This window comes from Triturus cristatus, chromosome 4_2, assembly GCF_964204655.1.
Source record: "Triturus cristatus chromosome 4_2, aTriCri1.1, whole genome shotgun sequence".
Lineage (NCBI taxonomy): Eukaryota > Metazoa > Chordata > Amphibia > Caudata > Salamandridae > Triturus > Triturus cristatus.
This window is the reverse complement of record NC_140586.1, coordinates 733698906-733720747: the sequence shown is the minus strand read 5'-3', so window position 1 is coordinate 733720747 and position 21842 is coordinate 733698906. Positions and strand designations below refer to the sequence as shown.

Below are 21842 nucleotides of genomic sequence, written 5' to 3'. Positions count from 1 at the left end.
TTTAAATACTTATGGTCGAGTAGTTGCGTTTTAGGAGTCTAGAATGCGTCTTCAGCTTTTTCTATAACAAGAGCCTCTTATGTTCAATGATTATCACCCAGAGATACTTATATTATTAGTGTTGTACTAGTGACCACATCAGACACAAATACATTAGTGGCCACTATATGCCTGATTACTAGGAGTGATCATTTCAGTGCCTCTGACCGGCTTGCCAGCAGTAATTTAAACAAGCATTAGCATAGCCAATAGGTCTCGCCTTTGGGACCTTATAAGTGTTTAGTTGTGCAGCACAATATCCTTGGTGCAACAACATCAAGTGTTGCATGGCTAAACACTTATAAGGTCCCAAAGGCGCGACCTATTGGCTATGCCAATGCTTGTTTATGGTGCACTTCTGACCACATCAGACAAGATTATAATAATGGCCACCCTATGCAAGAATAAATACAGTGACCACCTCAGTGCATAATGCAGGGTTGATGGCAGTATTGTAAAAAGTCTGTTTTAATTTGAAATGCCTCTACATCGATTAAACATAGCCGCCTTAGCTGTAATACCCCTGGCACCGATGTAATAAAATGTGTAATAAGTCTCACCAACACTGCAAGATTTATCAGTCAAATATAGTGTGAGAAGTTGGCCTGGCATATGCTGTCCACTAGTTATAGGGGACACCTTGCACCAGTCCAATTCGACTCTTATGGTGATAGGTTAAAAGACAACCTTTAAAGAAAGCTATCCTAGTGGTAGCTGTGGAGAGCAGCCTTCAGGCTAAGTCTTGAAGGAGTGTTAAGCTTATTGTTTAACCATAGATATCCTCTTGAATAACCAAGTGAAAGAGTAGTCCACACAGGTATATATATAAAATATATGTATTTATTCTAAGAATAATCCCACTAGTCTCTTTATGAAACTGGAGGTAAAGATACAATTCAAACAAGCATTGATAGTTACAATAGATAGCACTGGAATCATAGGGCCCCAGGGGGGGACCAAACCATATATTAAAAAAGTGGTATAAGAACCACAACAATTCTACAGACAGTGCCTAGGGCACTTAGGGTCGCTGGCCCCTTAAGAAACCACCCAAGGTAGTGAGGAAGGGGGCCCACGGGAGACGCGTGCAGTGGTATAAACTACTGTTGGGATCTCTAGTAAACCCTATGGAGAATGTCGCGGTTGGAAATTGCAAGAATTAAAACACTTCTAGCAGGAGTTCAAGTTCAGCAGCTTAGAGTTAAGCTCTTGGAGGGCCCACACCCACACCCACGACAGTACCGAGGTACCACTGTTACCTGCCCCTGGGAAGCCGGGTGCATAGGTTGTTTTCGATGTCGGTCGCGATCTCGTTTTCAATGGGAAAAGGTGAAGGACTGCTGCTGGCGTGAAGCGTCGTCGATGTCGTGCAGATTGAAGATGTAGATCTTGAAGGTAAGGTCCTGAAAGCAGAGGGGACAGAGTCTGGGTCACGGCACAGTGACCAGGGGGCTCAGGAGAAGGAGCCCTTCAATGTCGGGTGCTTCCAGGTGGAAGATGGGTAGCTTGGATCATCAGCCACGGGATCCAGGAGGCTTCAAGGAAGGCCAGCTTCTGGAGGGCGACTGTCCCACAAAGGATGAGGGTCTCTGCAGTGTTAGTGTCCGGATTGGATCCACTAAGCCTTGGCAACCGCAACCCACGCAAGAATCACAAAACAGCTACTGGTGCAGACCCACGAGATCTGAGCAAGGTCTCCAGCAAGGAGACTGTAGGGCAGGCCTGGAGCAACCAGGGGAGCCTTTTAAAGTGAGGATTGACCTCCGCTAGGGCCCACCAGTCGAGAGACAAGGGACCGCGGGCAGCAGCAATTTAGCATGCGTAAAGATGCGCCCACGGGTCGCTGGAGTGGGCTAGGGCGTCGATCTTTGGCACAGATGATGCTGAGAGGTTGGCTCAATAGTGGACCAAAGCACAACTTCCCAACTGGTCGGGGTCGTGTGCTGTGCAAGAGGTGGCCGGTGCCCTGGGGTATTGGGGATCTCGGCACCCACAGGGTCCACGGTGCTGAGCTTTGCTGTGCACACTCACTGGCCTCTGGGATGCCTGGAAACCCACATCAAGGTAAGCAGAAGTCTTCGTTGTCCGTAGGAGCAGCGGAGTTCCAACTGGGTAACTTGCAGTGTTTCAGGTGCCTGCCAAGCAGGGGGTAACTCCTTTATTTCTCTATTCAGCTGTGCGGCAGCAAGTCCAAGGTTCAAGTCTGTGAAGTCCAAGATTAATCTGAGGCTCTGGGGACCCTGTATTCACCTTTATCCAAGGATTAGGGGAGTGTCTAGATCAGAGCCCAACAATGAGAGTTCAGGCAGGAAAGGGTGGCTACACCCTCTCCCCTTTGTGTGGTTTCCCGCCTGGGCAGGGGACAGGATGCCCCTGAACCAGTCTGAGGCGTTGTATGCAGAAGTAGGCACTGGAGAAGCCTACGTGCAAGTCTGAAAGACATCCTATGGTGCACCCACCAAGTTCCAATCTATATAGTCTGTCTGGGGAGGTGGGAGCACCTCCCTGCAACAAGATCCCTATTGTCCAGCTGTCGTGGCTGGAGTTCTGCCCAGCAACAGGCAGCCAGAGTCGTGTGGGTGGCGGCTAGCATTCATTTTGTACTACGTGTGCACTTCTAAATTGGTGTCTAAAATCTGCCGCTTTTACCATATTGCCCCTCTAGCAGGGGGGAATCATGCCCTTACTCCCATGGTTGGATTGGGGGTATGATTCCTACATGTTTGACACCAAACACGACATGGTTCTGTGCAACCACTCTCAAGTTATCACGCTATCGCGATTACTTGTAATGCGGTTAAGAGTATATGGTATGGCTGCACTACAAACAACCCAGCAATCATTTTACGAAGGTTGCAGAGGGGCCCTACTCAGGTAGGGGTTCACCCTCACACATATCTCAGCACCTGCCTTGTAGGATTAGCAAGGCCTGCCTTAGGGGTGACCTATGAGGATATATGTGTTGTATGGAGTGGGATACAGGATACCTATATCCCTGTAAGGGGTGCAAGCACCACCTTACCCAGACTACAGTAGTGGTCTGGTGGTGTCAGTTTGTATGGCTGTCCCAGGGGTGGCACAATAAGTGCTGCAGCCCCTGGTAGGCCTCTGAGGGACCCATGCCCTGGGTACATAGGATACCATCTACAAGAGGCTGATAGGGTGTCCTCAGTATCCAATTGGGATGTACCTAGGGTACTCACATCAGTTTAGAGAGGAAGCAGATAGGCTGGGGTCCTGGATAGCAGGGCCACAGCCTGGCTAGATTCACAAAATAGTCAAAACATCAGCAAAACGTTGGGGGCAACTATGCAGTCGATGCCACTCTCCTACATATAGGATTAAAATATATTTTCGAAAGTCAACCATTTTTCTCCAAACATCAGGTTATGAGTTCTGAAAATACAGACATTGTCGTTTCAAATACATGCTTTTCATTTATTAATGCAACTAACCAAAAGCTTCTAATTTAGTAGGCTTGGATGCCCACAGGGGAGCAATACACAAATAGCTGGAGAGCTGCCAGTAGCACACGAGCTACTCGTTAGAGAAGCCTACTATACACATTCATTTGTGCATTTAGGGATTCATTTCACAAATAATTTTAATTTTAACATTTTTAAAAGAGTATGGAAAGCTGAGCAGAAGGCTTCTTAAGCGGCATCAAGGAGCAGCATCAAGCCATTACACAGGCATTCAGTAACAAAGTCTTTGGTAAACGGCAGAGAAACTCTTCAAGATTAGGAGGTCCCATTAGGTCTAAATTAAGAGTGTATGGTTCTTGCCAAGACACAGGATCCACTCCCACTGGCATGCTGGCTTAGTACTACCAAAATCTAAAGGAATTCAATTCATAGTATTGGTAAAACAGGCCATTCAAGCACGCGGTTCTCATATTTAAAGTCATCTATAGATGATAGAGGCCATTGCTTCGCTATAAACAATTCTCAATCCATTGATCCTGTGCATGGGAAAAAGACCATTGAGATAAAGTATCTGCAAGTGTGCACAACTAAGTTTTTGGGATGGGAAGCATTTGTCCCCGGGTTACCCAACAGCAAGTCTCTAAGGTATGTTGAAAATTTGTGACCCGCTGTTCAACAATCATGTGTGTGTGCAATGACTCAATTTTAGTGAATTGTACTGAAGACCTAAAGCGGGACTCTGTGGACTAGAGGTGTGCACCAAGCATACCTTCCTTGGACACAAGACTACAGTCCTCATGTCAGGTGACATAAGCGTAGTAGTTGTGGCAGCATCATTTTGAATCATGGAAGCAGGGAAGGCTTTTTTCGGTTCCCTGTATTGGCGAGTGGCCGACTAGACTAGTCTAAAATTCTTCGCAAGTTATGTTATGTTATGTTAAAAGACATTTATTCAGCGCACGTTCACCAAACGGTTTCTTGGCGCTAAGCAGAGTCAGACAGTTGCATAAAGAGAGTAGAGAGGGAAAATACGTTTTTAATTATGAGCTTGAATGAACAGCCAGGTCTTAAGAGCGGACCTGAACTGAGCATAAGAAGGGGATGAGGGAAGATCAGAAGGAAGGGTGTTCCAAAACTGAGGCGCCAGGAATGAAAAACAAAGACCACCGTGTTTCTTGCGCTTAAAGGAACAAGGCGTCAGAAGGTTCATGTTTGAAGAGCGTAGTACACGAGAAGGGGTATAGCGTGACAGTCTAGACCTAATAAAAGTCGGGCCAAGATCCCAGAGGGCTTTAAAAATGGTACATCCTAGTTTGAAAAGGCAACGTTGAAATACGGGAAGCCAATGAAGATCCTTCAAAAGGGGTTTCACATGATGAAATTTAGGCTGGCGTGCGGCTTGGTTCTGTACCAGCTGAAGTTGATGTAATTGATAGGCGGGAATGCCGGCGTAGAGAGAATTAGCGTAGGCAATACGCGACATCACCAAGGCAAGAACAGCCTGAGTCCGAGCCTCAAAGGTCAGGAATCTGGTAATTTTGCGAATTATTCGAAGATGGAAGAAACAGGCGGATGCCACAGATTTAATCTGTGCTTTCATTGAGAGATCGCTACTGATTACAATTCCCAGACTCTTGACTGATTTCGCTGGAGATGGAGGACGACCCAGGGAGTCAGGCCAAAAGTTGGAATTCCAGGGGTTCCCTGAGCCTCCCGTGAGGATCAGCTCAGTTTTATCTGGGTTTAGCTTAAGCTGGCTGGCACTCATCCAGTTGCTAATAAATAGCATTGACAGATTGAAAATTTTCAATAGAGGAGGGAGAGGAGTCAATGTGAAAAACTAATTGGAGATCATCGGCATAGTTAAAAACAGTCACCCCTCTTTTTTGGAGGGCCGAGATTAAAGGGAGAATGTACAGATTGAAAAGGAGGGGGTGGAGTGCCGAGCCCTGGGGGACACCGCATGTCAATCTCTTTTTCTGAGCCAGAAAACTGGCCAGACGAACCGCTTGAAAGCGGTCACAGAGAAATGAGGAGATCCAATCCAACGGGGGAACCCGAATCCCGGCGCTCTCGACCCGATCGACCAAAAGAGCATGGTCGACCGTGTCGAAAGCAGCCGAAACATCTAAGAGTACCAGGGCTTGCGTGGAACTCAAGTCGGCCCCTCTACGAGGTTCATCAAGAACTGCCAGAATAACAGATTCCGTAGAGTGTTTGGGTCTAAACCCCGCTTGATGTGGGTCTAAGTAAGATGACTGTTCAATAAAAGTGCTGAGACAGTCAGCAACATGGGTCTCCAAGATTTTGCCCAAGAAAGGCAACAGTGAAATGGGGCGGAAATTGCTGAGGATGGAGAATCAGAAACTGTTTTTTTTAAAATAGGAACCACCTCAGCACATTTGAAAAGATTGGGAACAATGCCCCGAGAGAGGGAATTGTTAAGGAGTCATAGGGAGCGCCGGACAGGAAAGATAAACTTCTCGAAGAATGGAGGAAGGACAACTATCTGAGGGGGATCCTGACTTCACTCTTTTGAGTAGAGAGAAAAAGGCTTCTTGCGTGATAAGAGGAAAACAGTCCAGGCAATAGGGGTTGATGTTAGGAACAGAAAAGGCCACAGAAGCAGGAGGATGGTGAATGCTTAATTTGATGTTAACAATTTTCTCGATAAAATAATCATTAAGTGAGTCACAAAGAGATTGGGAAGGGGTGGGTTTGACAGCAACACGATCAGGTGTGACAAGTTCATCCACTATTGCAAAGATGTCTTTGGACCTATTGGTGGATGCCAAAATTTTAGATGAAAAATATTCAGATTTAGCATTAATGATAGCGTTTTTATAATCCTTAAGTGCGGCAGTGAATAAGAGCTGCTTGTGGGGACAGTACTCCGGTCTCCACTTACGCTCAGTTTGACGCAGAGCTAGTTTCATGGACTTCAACGTGTTCGAGAACCAGCGCTGTGCGTCATGAGCTCTTTTATTTTTGATGGTGCGGAGCGGAGCAATACTATCTCTAGCCGATTCTAACCAGGTGTTGATGTTTTCTGCCTGGGAGTGAAGAGAGGATGCTGTGCTACAAGGTTGGGATGCATTTAACAGGGAGCTATAATCTTTGATGTTAGCCTGACTCCAGTTTCTGGCCGAGAATGAAACTGTAGGAGAAGATTTAATAGTGGGAAAGCTAAGAATGGAAAAGGTGATAAACGAATGATCTGACCAAGAACAAGGAAAAATACTTAGTTTTCCCAGTTCCAGATTAGATGTCCAAACCTGATCTAATGTATTACCCTTGCCGTGAGTAGGGACTTTAATGTGTTGATAGAGATTCAGTCCTGTCAGCAAGTCTGTGAACTCACGTGAATGAGGACCTTCCTGTGAGCTATTAGGCCAATAGTTAAAATCGCCAACGATCAAAGTTAAGGGTCCATTTGCCACATTCTGTGTTCTTGATTAGTGTACATGTATCATAAGAAGATGGTAGTTATTATGAGCCAGGGTAGTGGACTGTAAGAGTATCTGTCGACGGAATACATTTTAGATTCATGCTCACTGAGTGCTGCACAAGATGGAGGTTGGATCTAGCCTTCCAATCTAGAACCGTTTATCGCTAGCATTTTTGAGGCTTTTGCGAAGCAAAATACTCTGAAATGCAAAAGGATGGTGACAGAGCTCTCCATAGAAGTGCATAAGTGATCATTTGGTGGATACCTGTCTTTTGTCCCTTCCTGGGAGTACTCCCCTTAATCTGGATGAATGGTGTGGGAAGGTGGAGACAGCAGTCTCTTTTGTATGAAATGAAGACTTATTCAGGTGAGAGCCTGTCTTTTGTTCCCTCAGAGGTGCTCCTTCCAAAGGGGTAGTATCTTTCAGGTGTGAGGGCTTCACCCCTCTTTGTGCTAGAGTTATCAGTGTTCTTCTTGGAGACTCTCTTCACAGGCCCCAGTGGCTGCTCTATCATCTGAAACCAAAGGCTGTCTTCACTGTAGAGAAGAGTTATACACAAAGGTAGGGAACCTCCTTGAACCAGTTCTAGAAGACAGCGAAGGGAAACAACAATCCATTTCTGGGAAAGCACTCTAAGAGGAGGACTGAACCAGACAAATGGTTCCCAGATTTCTCATTCACCAGTACAGGTGACACTCCTGAGTGTCAGGGAAGCATCTGAGATCCAGGGCTGGTGTCACTGACAACCATTCACCCAGAGGTGAGGGGACTTCACCCGAAGAAGTCTAACTAATTGCAGGAGGAGAACTGTGGGTCTGCCTTGGAAAGGAATCTGCCTGGATTCCTGAGACGGGGGTGTAGATGGCAACCCTGCAAGAGAACGTGTGTCCAAAGGAGAAGTACATCTATAGTGGCCCGATATGGGCACTGTCAAGAAAAGAACTGAAGTTTACACAAGCCAACTTAAGTCATTAGGGCAGCAGGAGCTGAGGCAGTGGAATAGTACTTGTTACAATGCAACCATTTACTACGCATGCCTTTACAATGCAGTTTTCACATCGCAACATCCATTACAATGCATGATTTTATATTGCATGCCATCACAACGCATTTTTAGAAACTACATTTACAACGCATTCCATTACATCGCATTATACCATTACAACGCAAACCATTGCAACGCATACCACTACATTGCAGGTAAGGTAAGTGTTGGATAGTGTAGGGGTGAAAATGACGATTCTCCAATTATCATACAGAGAGAATCTTGATTTCATTAAAGACAACGGAGGCTGACATTATGCAATAACTTTTATTGCGCCGCTCAAGATGCAGCCCTTTAAAGTGTAACAAAATACATCATAGTAAGAACATTCCAAACAAGGCAACAGAGTCCCATGGTAACCGCAAGACTTCCTCTTAGAGCTGCGAAGAAAAGGTAACTGTAGCTTAAATTTCTTCCATGAAGAACAAATGATTATAATGAAGCAGAATCTGAAAGAAAAAAGCAAACGGGGTAGTACTGATCATAAGAGGTGACAAAGTTCACATTAAAAAGGTACATTACATCAAGAGAAATAAATAATCTCAAATACAACATTAATAAAACAACCACCTGGGAGTGGTGGGAGGGATAATGTCAGCCTCCGTTGTCTTTAATGAAATCAAGATTCTCTCTGTATGATAATTGGAGAATCGTCATTTCATTACAAGACCGGAGGCTACATTATGCAAGTTCAAAGCTCCTCAGTGCAACATTGCTTACATGTTCAACAGGTTTAAGATAAAATTTAACAAAAGTTGAAGCGTTAGACCAATCAGCTGCCTTAAGAATATCTGAAAGTGATCCTCCACCCCAAAAAACCTTACTTGCCATAGCGGCACGTGAGGAATGTGCACCGAATTTGGACAAATATATACCTGCTTCAAACATGACAGATCTTACCCATCTAGCAATAGTTGCAGAAGAAACGGCTTTGAAAGGTTTAACATAAGAAATCAATAATTGCATTTCACTGCGAGGCCTAAAGGCACTCATCATCTGTTCGTAAACTTTCATGCAACTAACCACACATAGTTTAGGAGAGTCAGGGAAAAGGGGATAAAAGATGTTCTCTGACATGGTTTTAGTCCTTTTACAAATTTCAAAAATTACTCCATCAGGGGAGTAAAATCTATGACATATTTCTAGGGCTTTAACATCAGAAACTCTTCTAAAAGAAATAAGACAAAGTAAGGTAGCTAGCTTAGAGGATATTTGCTTTCTTGTAAGAAAAGAGTTGTCCGGCCAGGATGAAAAAAGGTCAAAAACCAGATTAACGTCCCATAATGAATCATATTTGGGTTTAGGAGGACGCTTGATTTTAATACCTTTCATAACTCTTCGGATTAAAGGATCGGTACCGATAGAAAAATCGTTTAACAAGGAATGTCCTGCTGAAATAGCAGATCTATAGCAATTAACGGTTCTAAAGCAAAGACCTGAATTAAAGAGATCCGCTAAAAAATTTGCTACTTCAACTACAGGTGCTTCCACGGGATCCATATTCCGTTCCATGCACCAACTACAGCATCTTTTCCAAGCACTGGTGTATCTTTTCCTGGTTCCGGGGGCCCATGATTCATCCAAAAGGCTCTTAGCCTCTCCTGAAAGACCTGAGTATCTTGAAGATTCCCTGAAATCTTCCAGACAAGAAGGTTCATGTTTCCTTCTAAAAGAAGAGGGTGTAATTCTCCTTCCAGTCCCTGTAAAAGATCTAAATTCCCTAGAACAAGACGAGGAACTTCCATGGCCAATTCCATCACGCCTGGGAACCAAATTTGTGAATTCCAAAAAGGAGTGATTAGAACAATTCGGCAATGATCTGAACGAACCTTCAGAAGAGTCCTCTGGATTAGAGCAAAAGGGGGGAAGGCATAACAATTGAGATTGTTCCAAGGTTGGAGAAGTGCGTCCACCGCTAGAGCGAGAGGGTCTGGTCTCCAGCTGAAAAATTGATCTAACTGGGACGTCAGTCTGCTGGCAAAAAGGTCTATATCGAAGGGGCCCGATAGTTCCTGAATCCTCTGGAAGACTAAAGGATTCAATTTCCAATCGCTTGAGTCCCTCAGGAATCTTGAATTCCAGTCTGCCCTTGTATTCAGATGACCCGGAATGAATTCTGCTCTCAGAATTATCTTTTGACTCCAGCAGAAATACCAAATCTTTTGAGCAAGATCCGCCAAGGTCATAGATCTCGCACCCCCCAAACGATTGATATAAGAAACGGCTGTAAAATTGTCTATTTTTATCAAGACTACGCTGTTCCTTAGTATAGATTTGAAACTCATGAGGGCATTCAGACTGGCCATCATCTCTAAGTAATTTATATGCAAGTTCATCTCCTCCCGGGACCATTTCCCACCTGTTTCTAGGGTACCTAACCTGGCACCCCAACCTGAACTGCTTGCGTCGGATTCTAAAATGTGATCCGGCGAATTCCAAAATATAGCTTTCCCGTTCCAGCTCTCTAGGTTGTTCCTCCACCAAAGGAGGTCGGTCTTGGCTTCTGTGGATAAGGGAATATGGTCTGAGTACCAAAGACCATTCCTGAGACCCGAAGATTTCAACCTCTGAAGGGCCCTGTAATGAAGCGGTCCTGGAGAGATTGCTTGAATGGATGAGGAAAGAAGACCTATTACCCTCGCTAACTCTCTTAAACTCACCAAGTCTTTTGAAAGAACATAGGAAACTTCCTTCTTTATTTTTGATAATTTCTTTATAGGAAGTTGTAAGAGAGCCGAGGATGTGTTTACTTGAAAACCCAAAAACTCCAGATTCTGTGAGGGAGTCATGACTGATTTTTCTATATTGATGATGAAACCTAATTTCTCCAGAAGGTCCACTGTCCATTTCATATGGGTTAATAATTCCTCCTGGCTCTGAGACATCAAAAGGATGTCGTCCAGATAAATAATCAAACGGACCCCTCTCTTTCTTAAGGAGGCTACGACCGGTCTCAAGATCTTGGTGAAACACCAAGGAGCTGAAGAAAGACCGAAAGGAAGGCAACGAAATTGATATGTCACTCCCTTCCATATAAATCTTAAGTATCTCTGCGAGTCCGAATCCATGGGGACTGTAAAATATGCGTCTTTCAGATCTAGCTTTATGAGCCAATCTTTTACTTGGAGAATATCTCTTAGGAGGTGAATTCCCTCCATTTTGAAGTGCCTGTAAACGAGAAAAGAGTTCAGGAGTTTTAGATTTATTACCGGGCGCCAACCCTTGTCTTTTTTCTTCACAAGGAAAATAGTGCTCACAAAACCGGGAGCAGTGTTTGAAGCCCTGAAAATTGCCCCTTTGTCTATTATTTGGCGTACTTCTAGCTCTACGAGGGCGGATTGATCCTGATCTAGAGCAAGTTCCCTTGGAATTTTCCTCTGATGAGGAATTGAAGTGAATTCTATTTTGAATCCTTTTACGGTTTCTAGAACCCATGGGTCGTTTGTAATTGATAACCAATTCTGGATAAAAATAGCAAGTCTTCCCCCTACCTTTGGGGAGAAAGAAACAAAAGGAGGAGTAGTAATTACCTTGATTTCCTTGACCCTGGAATCTTCCGCGACTGTTTGTACCTCGGCGGAAGTTGCGACCTCTTTGGGGAAAGAAAGAGTTGTTCCCTCGGAAGGACCTTCCATAGCCACGTGTGTTTTGGTAAAAATAGGACCTGTTGTAACCACGGCTGGCAGCCGGTACTCCCCTGTCAGCCCTTCCAAAAAATCTTCCTCCGAACATACGTCTCATGTTGCTCTGTGCTTTATTAAAAGCTGAGAAAGTAGATACATACTTTCCAAGAACCTTGATGAAGGACTCCCCAAAGAGGAGGCCATTAGGATCTCCCTCAACATCCTTATTAGCCAGATCGCCTAGTTTCGCGTTCATCCGCATCAAGATGCCTCTTCTTCTTTCAGATGTAAGGCTAGCATTAGCATTGCCGAGGAGGCAAACAGCGCGTTGACTCCAGCCTCTTAAGAGTTCTATGTCAACTGGGGTACCTTTCAAGGCGGACTCCTCTGCTAAGTCCATGATTCTGGCAAGAGGGCCCAACGTGTCCAAAAGCTTGTCCTGACACGGTTTCAGACAGCGTTCAAGGCCCTTACGAGGGTCTCTTCCTGTTTTGAAGAGGAAGGTTAGTAATTCTGGGTCCAAATTAGGGGTCATGCCTGCCTTGTTATCTAAAAAGGGTCTAGGGCATTCGGATCTCAACAGATTACGTGAGTCCCTTTCGAGTGGCTTCCTTATCCAGAATTTAATAAAGTTGGCCACGTGGTCAAGAGGCCACCAGTCATAGCCTCTAGGGTGAGAAATTTTTGATGGATTAAACATCTCCATCCCAGCAGGATCCTTAAAGGAACCTGAGGCTGTGGGTTGATTAGAATCCTCATCAAGGAGGTCGTCCAACTTCTCTGAGGGGTCAAAGACATATTCGTCAGGCTCGTCGATATCATCATTTTGTGAAAAATTTTCATCATCATCAAAAGAGATGACGTCTTTTGTGCCGTGAAGGACACCATGTCTATTTGTGCCGCGAGGGACACCAGAACCTTTTGCGCCAAGAAGGCAGCTCAATCTACTTGTGCCGCTCGGGACACCCTGATCTTTTGTAGCGCAAGGGCTACCAATAACTATTATATGATCGCTTGATACGCGAACTTTCTCTTTATTTTTTAGGTGTTTTGTCTTTTTCAACACCTTACCATCCTTTCTAGGAGGGGGCTCCTCCTCACTTGAAGAAAGGGAGTCATCCTCAGGAATATTCCTCTTTCTTTTAGTCAATGCCGCTTCAACTGCTTCCTTTAAAGACGACTTAAACTGTTTATCGAAGAGACTCATTAATGAGCTCTCAGTAAGGCTTTGTACATTGTTAGACATGTCAATGTCATTAGTCTCAGTCATTCTCTCCTTATTGTTGGTTATTATGAGCTTTAAATCCAAATAAAAGCTTCTTTTAAAAATAAATAAATAAGTAAGCTCAAGTAGAGACGAGCTACACTTTCCCCGAAATACTTAAATGAGTAAAAAACCCAGATGTTTTATAGAAAAGGACTTCGCCGAGAGAGAAAGGCTCTTGTCGTTAGCTTCGCGCTATGCGTTGTCATAGAAACCCACAGCGCGAGCACAAACGAGCCCTTCTTCCTTCAAGCCAAATTTATGCCTTGTGGGTCACCCACGAAAAACGCGTGAGGGATGTGACCGCTCATTTTTGCGAGCGGGTCACAATCCTTAACGCGGAAGTAGATCGCGCAAAAGAGGATTCATTGCGCGCTACAGAGGAACGTTGGCGGCACGAGGAGTTTCTTTCTAAAAGTAAATATGTCTACATCTCTTATGTTATTTCTTTGAGGGAGAGAGTGTATAATAAAAGATGCGGTGTCAACCCGCTTGAGACCCGTTTCAATCTCAAATCGATTCAGATTTTAAAGCTTATTATTTCGAAGCGGTGCCAGTTCGCTTTTCAGGGTTTTCTGAAAGTTCAGCTAGGCATCTCAAAACATGTAATCTAAAAGCCTAAAACTTTGATAAAAAAACGAAGAATAAGCCCCAACCATAAATTGGAAGGGTTTTGAAGGAAATAAACTTACCTGGTAGGGTAAAGTAAGTAAAACCTTATGGGTATAAAGATACTTACCTTGAACTAAGGTAAGAAAAAAGGTTAAAATGTCTGAATAAACAGTCCTATTACAATCATAAATGAAATAAGGTAAGAATAAAGTTAAAATATCTGAATAAACAGTCGTATTACAACCATAAAATGGGAGAGTAAGAAAGATATACTTAACTGTCCTGAGCAGCGAATAAAAGAGGAAGTCTTGCGGTTACCATGGGACTCTGTTGCCTTGTTTGGAATGTTCTTACTATGATGTATTTTGTTACACTTTAAAGGGCTGCATCTTGAGCGGTGCAATAAAAGTTATTGCATAATGTAGCCTCCGGTCTTGTAATGAAATTACTATTCCCACTCCAGTGAGTGCAACAGTAGGGTAAGTGTTAGATAGTGTAGGGGTAAAAATTACTATTACCACTCCAGTGAGTGCAACAGTAGGGTAAGTGTAGGATAGTGTAAGGGTAAAAACTATGCGTTGTAATGGTATGCGTTGTAGTGACATGCGTTGTAATGACATGCGTTGTAATGACATGCGTTGTAATGACATGCGATGTAAAGGATATTGCGTTGTAATGACTGCATTGTAAAGGTAGTGAGATGTAATAACTGTGTTGTAAAGGTTGTTTCCCGAGGCAGTGCCATGCTGCCATAGTGTAGGCCTTGAGTAACATTCATCGGCCTCCAGTGTGCCCAGTGTCACCCAGAGATCATGTTCTGATTCTAAATGAGGTACAAGCACAGGGGACCAACCTACTGGTCATTGATACAATAACCTGCACCTATCCTCTACCTTGAGTCTACACCTAGGAATTTCCTTCTGTATATTATTTTAAATATCTTCTCTGTAATACCGTAATTAAACTGAGTTCCTCGCACCTATTCGTTTGTGGTGCATTGTGTAATTTGTATATTACAGTACTTTTTCTTCTCAAAGTAAAAGCAAGGGCTAGACATTTGTTACTAAGAGCAAAATTGTTGAATGTTGAGTCCAGAGTCTCTAATCCCACATCACCTCTCTGAGTAAGCCTTAGACTGCTTGCCTTGCTACCTCGAGAGTCAAATGGGTGTACTTGGTCCTCAGTGGTCATAGTAGGTCAGGTCCATGGGCATCTATGGCAAAAGGACTCAACAGTTTATGCCCAGTAACCCTTTGTGGCCTAAAAGCCCCAAGAAACGTTCTAACAACAGCACTCCTTTCAGTGTACCTGGAAACAAACACAAGTCAAGAGGTAGACAGTAGCCTCAAACTCTGCTGAGTCCAGCATACCCGTCTCCCACAGTGGAAATTTGCCATTTAAAGCCCATATGACAGATCTGCAGCTTATAGGGTGCAAACAGTGAAGTGGATCACAAATGCAGACTTGTGGTTAACACCGACTTTGGTTCTTGCAATAACGAGTCTGGCTGTCCCTCTTACATGCGGTTTATTCTTTAGCAAAACACTTTTTCTCATAGAACCTCAGAATTTCATCTGTGGAGAAGTGTGGCTCAATGATTAGAGCGGCAGACCCTGATGCAGAGGTCTGGCCCGGGACCAGGGTTCAATTCCCGCCTCGGCAGGTCTTGGGCTCAATTTCCTCTGACCTGTTAATTCTCGCCTCGGTGCCTATTCTAATCATGGGTCCCACTCTGCAACTCTGGGCAATAGCTTGCTTAATCTCCACAACGGCCCCGACAGCGCTGGGATGCCTGGCTTCACCTTGGGGGTGCCCAGGAGTGGACATTTCACAGGGAAAAGCCAGGAAGGGTTCCACAGCGGTATGAGTACAGCGCCAGGACACCCTAGGGTAACAGTGTGCTATACAAGTACAACACATTAACATTTACATATTGTAAATGCTAAATGCTTTCAGTAGTTCCCAGTACAAACGTACCAAAGGGTCAATTATTGAAGTGATCACATTTAATTAGATCTCACAAATCAAAATTCATGCTGTGTCTAGCATGAATTCTCATGAACACTCCTGTGGAGCTTGTTTAATATACTATGGGTTGTGAGGACTCTTACAGCTGCAATGAAATATTGTTTCCCATGCTAAAGATTTCGTTACTTTTTTACAACAGACATAAGAGGAAAGGAGCTCTTGTATGTATGAATGTATGTGATATTTCTGTAGTGTGAACCTAGCCAAAACCACTACTCCTTCACCAAAGAATCCCTGCTTCATCCAGCTTCCTGATCAGCACAGATGAGCAGAGCCCACCCAGAAACTGGCACACTAGGTGCAAGCGGGCCATATCGGAGGGGCGTTTGGCATAAAGCGAGTCCAATAAAGGGTGATGTTTAATCAGCCTTTTGAATTCCATATTTTCAGGGAGTCTACCTCTTGGTAAAGTCAATCGGTTTCATATGCTTTCAATGTTTTTTGTGTAATTCACTCCTTCTTCAACTATTCACTGCATCTAAACATATGCTATGAGGAGATCTTCTAAAATAAACTCCATAACACAGACCACACCACCCTACATAAATCCCTCAAACTAGCCTTCCAAACCCATTTCCCCACACCCATACCTCTGCATGGCGTCAATTAAGAGCTGAGTTAACCTCAATTTCTATGTAGAATCTCAACATGATTTGACCACTATTCTTGCACACAGGTTACACCAGGTGTGGGCACAATAGATGATTTCATTACAAGACCGGAGGCTACATTATGTATTAATCTTTTAATGCAGATCACAAGCAGCCGCACTACATCACAAAGAAAACAGTTCTAGAATGCAGTGAGCCGGAGATATAAAAGACATGAGTAGCAAACAGACTGCCTCTTTTAAATGCGGCTCGCAAGCAGATAAGTAACACATCTCTTCTTGTATATATTTAAGTAATATGTACCATACTTTGTATTTTGAAGGATTATCTTCTATCTATTGAATCTCTCCTTAGCGCTTCTAGCTTTATGGCTTTGAGCTTTGGTTTTGTGGGGTGATCCCGGGTTTTCTCTCCCACACTTTCCCCTCCCCCTCCTCCCTAACGACTTTCTTTTGTGGTCGTCGGACCTCGCCTGCCCCTTCCTGAAGGAAGTACCTCTTGACGGGCTCTCCTTCTCTCTCCTCCGTCGAGATGAAAAACGCCAGCTTGTTTTCCTTCCTAACATCCAGCGTCAGCATTGCGCCGACTTGCTCTTGTTTTTAATGGGAGATGATATTTACTGCCCATTTTCAAAGTTTGTTAGGATTTATACGTTTTATTCGACAATTTACCGGCGCGCTCGCTCCGTGCTCGCGAGCGCGTCTACACCACAGAGAAAAGTACCTTAGGAACGGTGCCGTCGCGTTGCCCTACTCACAACGGCCTTTCCTCTAATCTCCTTCTCTGGCAGCAGCTGAGCTCGAGCGAGGGTTTCAGTTACATCGCTCTCATTAGCTGCTGCCGGAGATCGCTTTCTTCACTGATAAAAAAAAAAAAAAAAAGTGGGAGAATTATACAAGGAACTTTTGAGGCTCAAACAAAATATATTAGCCCTTGCCACCCCTGCCCATTAACATAAGGCAGATTACTCTGAACCACCAGAGATTAACCACCTCTTCAAAGGCAAACTAATTTAAAAATCTATTATAACAACATATCAAGGGAGACCATAACATATCCTTATCAGTACTAACATGTCGGAATCTGACTCAGACGACGCTACTGCCAGCTCTCCCAATCATGCCAACGATTCCTTTAAAGACTTCTTGCAGAAAGAAATGAGATCTTGTATGCTATCTACTCTTAAAGAAGTGATGTCTTCTAAGAGATCTCTCTCCTTCGATCACAACGATCTCCCCGACGAGGTCACTTTTCGTGGTAAAAGGAGCAAAAAAATCAAAACATTGCGAACATCCTTCTGATTGCACTATGGGAGGTCATAGCACCTCAACTGATTTGGGAGGTCCTAGCACCTCATTGTTGATGGGAGGCCCTCGCGCCTCAAATGCTACTGGTGTCCCTCGCGGCACAAATATGATGGGTGTCCCTAGCGGCACAAATATGACCGGTGCCCCTCGCGGCACAAATTTGAATAGTGCTCAGAATGATGCAGACACTGACTCTGAGGAGGAAGAAAGTTTTAACAACCCTTACGACAAATTCGTACTGGATTTAGATGACCAAGACCTTTGAATTTAATAACCCTGGCGATGTCAACTCGCCTTCTTCCTCTAAAAACGTTATCCTCAACCCTCTAGGAGAGGAAATGTTCTCCCCTCTCAATATCTCCCACCCCAGTAGCTCGAAAATGGTTACCTCAGGAACATGTTTCCAAATTTATTAGAAGATGGCTAAGAAACTCTCTAGAAAGAGAGACTAGGAACACATTTAAATCCGAGTGCCCAAGACCCTCCATTCAACATAAGGTTTCTCAAACCCCTAACCTCGACCCTGATTTGATTAAATTCTTATTTAGACTGGGGAAGGCCCCTAGAAAAGGTCTAGAGAGAGTGCACAAGGGTTGCCAGTATTGCCTACTTGACATCCTCAGCCCCCTCATTAGGATTCTAGACTTAGCCGAAGAATCCCACATCTCCAACACCCCTCTCGACATCAACCTCATTCGAGGCTGGAGCCAAAGAGCCATCGTCCTCCTCAGCAACGCAAATTCAAGCCTCAACATTGAAAGAAGGAGAACCAGCCTTACCAAGATCAGCCCTAAACTGCGTGATCTAGCCGAAAAAGAACCCTCCGATAACCCTAAGGGTCTCCTCTTTGGAGAAGACATGATAAAATCAATAGGAAAGTATGTCGCTACCTTTACTGCCCTTGATAGGGCTCAAGCAAATATGAAATGCGTCTTCAACACCAACCTTTTTGGACAGGCTGGAAGAAGGGGCCGCTCTTCCGGACGTGTTAACCAATGGCCCTTCTCAACCTTCAGAGGAACAGGTAGAGGCTTCTACCCATCCAACCAGCAATTCTATCCTCAACGAGGGAGAGGAACACGAAACAGAGGCTACAGATCCCGTGGAAATCCCAACAACACCAACCTTCAAAGTAAGTCTTCCTCTTCCTTCCTCTTCTTCCCCCCCAAAAGTAGGGGGCAGACTAAAATACTTTTACCATGTATGGGAATCTCTAACTCAAGACCCATGGGTTCTCGAGACTGTTCAGGGTTTCAAAATAGACTTCATAGACACTCCCTTTCAATCACAGCTCCCAAAACCCTTAACGCTTTCGGAAGAACATCAGAAGATTGTCGAAGAAGAAATTCCTTCGATGCATCAAAAAGGGGCTATCGTACAAGTCCCATGGTCTCTAAAAACATTTATCAGCACTCTTTTCCTCGTTCAAAAAAGGAAAAAGGTTGGAGATCAGTCATAAACCTTCAGGAAGTAAACAAGTACCTAGTTTACAGACACTTCAAAATGGAGGGTATTCACCTCCACCGGGACCTTCTTTTGAAAGGAGATTGGTTGGTGAAGCTGGACTTAAAGGACGCTTACTTCACCATCCCCATGGCACAAGAACACCAACGCTTTCTTCAATTCATCTGGAAGAAGCGTCTTTTCCAATTTCAAGCTCTTCCTTTCGGTCTTTCCTCTGCCCCTTGGTGCTTTACCAAGATCATGAGGACTATTGTCTCTCTTCTGAGAGAGAGGGGTATTCGCCTCATCATTTATCTAGACGACATCCTCGTCATGTCCCAACTCTACTCTCAAATCGTGAAAGACCTCAATACTACCATGGAGCTTATAGAAAGTCTCGGCTTTAATATAAACAGGGAAAAATCTATCCTTACGCCCTCCAAGTCCCTGGAGTTCCTCAGCTTCACTGTAGATACCTCGAGCTGCCTTCTCCTTCTCCCTACCAAGAAAATCTCCAACATTCGAAAAGAGATCAGGTGTGTTCTAAAACAAGAATCTCTAGCCCTACGAGAGTTAGCCAGACTTCTAGGCCTCCTTTCCTCCTCCATCCAAGCTATCTTCCCGGGACCTCTGAATTACCGTGCCCTTCAGAGATTAAAAGGAAAAGCTCTCAGGTCTAGTCTCTGATACGGAGATACTGTGACCTTAGACTAGGAAGCCAGGTCAGAACTCTCCTGGTGGCTGGAGAATTTGGATGCCTGGAATGAAAAAGCAATCTTTGGTTCTGCCCCGGAATGTGTTCTGGAATCAGACGCCAGCCTCCACGGTTGGGGTGCTCGCTTCCTCAAGCAAAACACTGGTGGCGCTTGGTCTCTTGCGGAATCTTCCCGTCATATATATATTTCTTAGAACTTACAGCAGGTTTATACGCCCTAATGAGCTTCAAACACTCACTTCAAGGCAGATCTGTTGTTCTGAAGATGGACAACATCTCCGCAGTCTCATATATCAACCGCCTTGGCGGTACCAAATCAGCAGACCTATCCGCTTTAGCCAAGAAACTCTTGCTTAGAACACAAGATTTCTCTTAAGGCAGAATACCTTCCCGGAAAGTCAAATCTTTCTGCGGATTGGAACTCAAGATTCCTCTCAGACTTCACCGATTGGAAACTCAATGTGAATGTTTTCAATGTTCTTTTTCACATTTGGGGTCCACTGGATGTGGACTTATTCACCAGCAGATTGACATTCCAAATGCCGAAATACTTCAGCTGGATGCCAGACCCGGGTGCTCTAGCGGTGAACGCCTTTCTCCAATGCTGGTCCAACCTTCAGGGTTACGCCTTCCCTCCCTTTGCTATGATCCAAAGGGTCCTACAGAAGGTCAGAAAAGACCAATGCTCTTTGGTTCTGATAACCCCATTTTGGCCTTCTCAGGCATGGTTCCCGACTACTCTGGAACTGTCCTGCGACATCCCCTTCCTCATTCCAGCGACCAAGGGTCTGGTTTCAAACGCAGACGGAGAAGATCATCACCCAATTCTTTCAGGGAATTTGAACCTTCTTGCTTGGAAAGTGTCAGGCAATCCAACAAATTGTCTGGACTTTCGTCATCAGCTCTCACTCTCCTTGGAGAATCATGGGCACAAGGAACACACTATAGATACAATAACATTTGGAAAAAATTGTTTTGTTGGTGCATGGAGAGGAACCTGGATCCCGTGGAAGCTCCTATCGTCAATATAGTTAATTTCCTTGTCGAACAATTTGACAAGGGCCTCTCTTATAGATCTATTAATTGCTATAGATCAGCCATCTCCGCTGGCCATTCCCTCGTCAATGGTAAAACGGTAGGTAAGAACGTTATTATTTGTAGAGTTCTGAAAAGCATTAGATTGAAAAGACCTCCTCGACCTAAATACCAATCCATGTGGGATGTTAAAGCTATTTTAGACCTTTTTACTTCTTGGCCTGATAATGCATATCTTAATAGAAAATGCCTCTCGATTAAACTTGCTACTCTTTTATGTATAATCTCTTGTCGTAGAGTTTCCGATGTCAAATGCCTTGATATTTCATATAGATCTTATGATATGTTTGGCGTTAAGTTTGAAATCTTTAGAAGGACTAAAACTATGTCAGACTCTATTTTTTATCCTCGTTTTGATGATTGCAAAAGACTTTGTGTCGTAGACTGTATGAAAGATTATGACTCGAGAATGAAAGATCTTCGCCCTGTAGACGCTAAACAACTCCTTATCTCTTTTGTTAAACCCTTTAAACCAGTTGCTTCTTCCTCCATAGCTAGATGGGTCAAGTCAGTTATGAACCTCGCTGGTATTGACCTTTCTAAATTCCAAGCCCATTCTCTCAGAGGTGCTATGGCAAGTAAATCCTTTTGGTCTGGCGGTAAGTTGGATGATATCCTTAAAGCGGCCGATTGGTCCAATGCTTCAACTTTTGCTCATCACTACTGTAAACCTATTGAGCATATGTCTGATGTAGTCCTTCAGGGCTACCAACATGCATAATGTAGCCTCCGGTCTTGTAATGAAATTACGATTCTCCTATTAACATGACCAGAGAATCTGGATTTCATTAAAGACACGGGGCTATCATTATCCCACCCGTCCCTCCCTTAGACGGAGTGCTTTTTGCACTGTTTATTACTGTATGCATATGATTATTTTTGCCTTTAGCGCTAGTTTATGACCATCTTATCATTCTCCTCTTTCTTTTCAGATAACTCCACCTGATGCCTTGCTCTCATCACCCTCGAATTCTCCTCACTTCGTTCCCTCGCTTCGGAATCCTCTCTCTCTTCACTTTCAAGATCAAGTTGGATCTCTCCTTTGTTGAACATTTGTTGGTTCGATTCATTTAAAAGAGGCAGTCTGTTTGCTCCTCATGCCTTTTATATCTCCTGCTCACTGCATTCTAGAACTGTTTTCTTTGTGATGTAGTGCGGCTGCTTGTGATCTGCATTAAAAGATCAA

The 21842-nt window shown here is 44.1% G+C and overlaps 1 protein-coding gene across 4 annotated transcripts in view; it reads right to left on the bottom strand.

The window, feature by feature from the left end:
- The window catches only part of RAB3B (RAB3B, member RAS oncogene family), an 862180-nt gene that overhangs the window by 495866 nt on the left and 344472 nt on the right, over window positions 1-21842 (bottom strand). The window lies entirely within an intron of this gene.